Below are 4,179 nucleotides of genomic sequence, written 5' to 3'. Positions count from 1 at the left end.
CTGAGACCAGCCTGGCCAACATGATGAAACCTCATCTCTACTAAAAACACAAAAATTAGCCAGGTGTGGTGGCACATGCCTGTAGTCCCAGCTACTTGGGAGGCTAAGGCAAGAAAATCACTTGAACCTACGAGGCGGAGGTTACAATGAGCTGAGATGGCATGACTGCACTCCAGCCTTGGCGACGGAGCAAGACGTCATCTCAAAAAAAAAAAAAAAAAAAAAAATTTAAAATAAGCAAGAAACTGGGAAATGACATCTGTAATACCTATCAACAACAAAGGATTAATAATCAGAATCCATAAAGAAATATTTTGTAAAAGACAACCCAGTAAGAAAAACAGCAAAACAAGCCCAAGCATTATCTAATCTGCGTAAAGCTGGCACTACCACAGTTACCACACAGTACACTCCAGAACAATAGACCTTGCCATCACTGACTGATATAAATATTCAGGGGTCTGTGTTGTGCTGCAGGTACACAGTGCATGGGTAATCCAGCCCAAAGGCCAGAACCAAGACGTTTATTCATTCTCCATCATCATATAGACATTAGATGGCAAATTAGAGGTTGAACATCCAACCCTCAGACATATAGAACAGGGGTTGGCAAGTGTTATTGTAAAGAGTATTTCCAGCTTTGTGAACTGACACAACACATCTCTGTCATGACTACGCAACTCTGCTATTGGTACCATAAAAGAAGATAGGGACAATATATAAATAAATGAGTGTGGCTGTATTCCAATAAAACGTTATTTACAAAAACAGATGGTGGGCCAGATTTGACCTATGGACCACAGTTTGTTGACCCCTGACATAGACAGCTGTGCTATTTCTACACTATAGGTAGGATACTTTCCACGTTTTCGCCTGTCTTTTATGTCTGCTGACACCTCTGATTTCCTTAACCAAAAACTACACTACACTTGACAGCAACCCTATTATTCTGCCAAAAAAACCTTTTCACCCTTATTAGCGATGAGAATTCTCCCCTCATTTTCCTTTCACTTTTTCAAACCTTTTTTGACAGCCACCACCCCAAACCAGAAATCTAAAAAACTCCTCCCTTTTACCACTCACAATGTCAATCGTCAACACCTGCAAATTCTAACTCTGATCAATGCCCACAGCCTCCGCCTTAGTTCAGATCCTCATTACCTCTCTGGTCTTTGGTCTACCCTCCTTCCAAAGAACATCCATTTATCTCCTAGAAATTAAACCTCCACCCCATACTTCCCTTCTCGAAGATCTTGAATGCCTCTTTCAGCTGAGGTTTCAGTCCAAACTCCTTAGCAAGGTCCTTCACAACCAGGTTCCTAATACGGTCTTCCTAGTATCATCTCTGGCCATGCTTTCACACACATTCTATGCTCCAGCCACATTCAGTTATTAATACATTCCCTGAAAACGTGTCTTTACCTGAAAGGCCCTTCTCTCTATATCACTGGCAAACTCCTGTATCTTTCAGGACATATCTCAAATGTCACCCCTTCAAAACACCTTCCCTGATTCTTTGAGCAGAGACACACCCATCTCTGTGTCCTTACAATGTTTAATAACTCTTCTTTGGTGTCGACCATCCTGAACTATGATTGCTCATATGTCTACTTCACTCATAGGGCTGCATACCCAAAGTGAAGTGACTCTGCCTTAAAGACCTCTGAATCTACAGAGCCCAGCATAATGCTTGATATGCAGTAAATGCCTTGAGGCACAGTAAATGTTTGCTGAATAGAAGACATGCCTGGTAGTAGGAGGAGGGTTTCTTAACCTGGGGTTCACAGACAGGAGTCTATAGATAGGACGTCAGTGGGGTTTGTGAACTCGAATAGGAAAAAAAAATCTCTTTTATTAATCTCTAACTGAAAATTATTATTCTATTCAAATATAAGTGTAGGTAACATACCATTCTAGTATTAGCAGTATCTATGACTCTGTAACAACAGAAATCTCAAATATCTTTATATCATACTACAGTTGTTGCATATAATCTTGAAGTAGGCTTTATGCGCATCACGTCTTTGAAATTGTAATTATCGGATCCATCACTAAATCTGATTTCTTAATGTGCTGATAAACAAGTATATGAATATTAGATTTGTATATTTTGGAAACTATATTTCCATATAATTGGTGTTCCTTATAATTCAATGTACTTTATTTTATACAACTAAAAAATATTATTCTGAAAGGGGTCCATGGCACAGATAAGGTCAGGTCTTCCTTCATTAGAAAAACCCAGAACAGGCTGGGCACAGTGGCTCACGCCTGTAATCCCAGCATTTTGGGAGGCCAAGATGGGCAAATCACTTGAGCTCAGGAGCTCAAGACCAGCCTGGGCAACATGTTGAAATCCCATCTTCACAAATTAAAAAAAAAAAGAAAAGAAAAACCCAGAACAAATGAATTGTGTTGCGGTATATACATATGGTATTGACAATCTTATTTTATATTTGCCCTCATAACCTTTCTGTTCATTAATTCTCTTTGATTATATGGGGCCCTGGACCTATTTTCCATGACTAGTTTGCATATTTCCTTCAGAACTCTCCCACAGCCCGTGCGAACTTTGAATTCTTCTCTAACATGATCCAACTTCAATTAACAAAATAGAGACTCTGGGTCTTTACAATTTTTCACTTTTCTTTTTTAGGATTTTGTGTCCCTTTGTGGTAAACACCTAGAAGAGAAGAAGCATTTCTTTTTTCTTTTTTTTTTTTTTTTAGACAGTGTCTTACTCTGTAATCCAGGCTGGAATATCATGGAACGATCACAGCACGGCTCATTGCAGCCTTGGCCTCCCAGGCTCAAGTGATCCTTCCACCTCAGCCTCCTGAGTGGCTGGGACTAAAAATGCAAGCCACATCAGGTGGCTAATTTTTTTTATTTTTTTGTAGAGATGGGGTCTGCCAGCTCCTGGGCTCAAGCAATCCTCCCGCCTTGGCCTCCCAAAGTGCTGGAATTACAGGCATGAGCCACTATGGCTGGCCGGAGCATCTCTTAAAACTCTACAAAGTTAGAAGGTCTCAAAGACAACTTCTTTGCACAATTAGAGATGAGCCAGGAAATACCAAATAACTGGCTGCCTACCCTCTTTTGTATTCCCTTCAGCCTTTGTATTGCCAAAGTCATTAAAGGAACAAAACAAATTTAATAGTTATCTGGTATATACTGTTACGCTTCACTTCTTATTGTTTTTGTTTGTTTGCTTTTAGTTTCATCACAAGAATGTTATGGTTCATTTCTTAACACCTTTCTCCCAGCTAGCAAACTCATTTAAGGCAATGTGTTTAGTGAGCAGGCAGCTGACCATTTCCAGTAGACCCTCTGCTACTAACTTGTAAGATCTTGAAAAGTCAACTTTACCTTTCTGTTTCAGCTAAAATCACTACCTGATTTGAAATCTTTACTTGATCTCTCAGGCCTTTGTAGTTTTTATACATTCACTCTTCTTCACCATTTTACTGGCTTCAATAACGCCTTTCGGATGACCTCTCCAGGTGACCCTGCTCTTAAGCTGTGGGCTGTCCCCTTCCAGGGAAGACACCTTGGGTCACCGCCCCCAAACAGCCGGGTCCCTCCTTTTAAAGACACACGCAATTCCCTAAGTTGATAAAGGTTCTTTCCTTTCTTGCCAACCAGTTCCACTCTCTGTGCCTCTTTTGCCGGTCAGCTCCTGCACCCAAACCTCAGTCCCCTTTTGTCCCCCTTTTCTCTCATCAAACACCTCCTTTTTCCTGTTGCTTCCCCCAATAGGGGGTGGAGGATGCTTGGAACGTAAGTCTTCAGAGCCTTGGGAGTTATACAGCTTTGCAAATCAGCCCCAGTACCCCAAGGACTGCCCCAATCTGATACCAGCGTCTGTACCCAAAGGGCCCTCATTCCTCATCAATCACCTCCTTCCCTCCCCGCAAAGAACTGCTCCAGCCCTGACAGCCTAAGCTTGGCCCCCATGCCTCCATCCCAATCACCAGGTTCTACCTGCACTAGGGCTCTAACCCCGCCCAAGGCCTAACCCAGTTCCACGTCCTGCCATCCTCTCAGCCCATGGACCCCAATCCTGGTTCCTTTCGGATCCAGTGTTCCTTCTCTACGACCCTGACCACGACCCCACTACTGGCTCCCGCCTGTTCCCCGGGCCTGGAGCGCCACCCCGTGCAGACCCCGGCCAGCCCT

Source organism: Mandrillus leucophaeus, unplaced genomic scaffold (genome assembly GCF_000951045.1).
Source record: "Mandrillus leucophaeus isolate KB7577 unplaced genomic scaffold, Mleu.le_1.0 Scaffold129, whole genome shotgun sequence".
Classification (NCBI taxonomy): Eukaryota; Metazoa; Chordata; class Mammalia; order Primates; family Cercopithecidae; genus Mandrillus; species Mandrillus leucophaeus.
Note: the sequence above shows the minus strand (reverse complement) of the source record.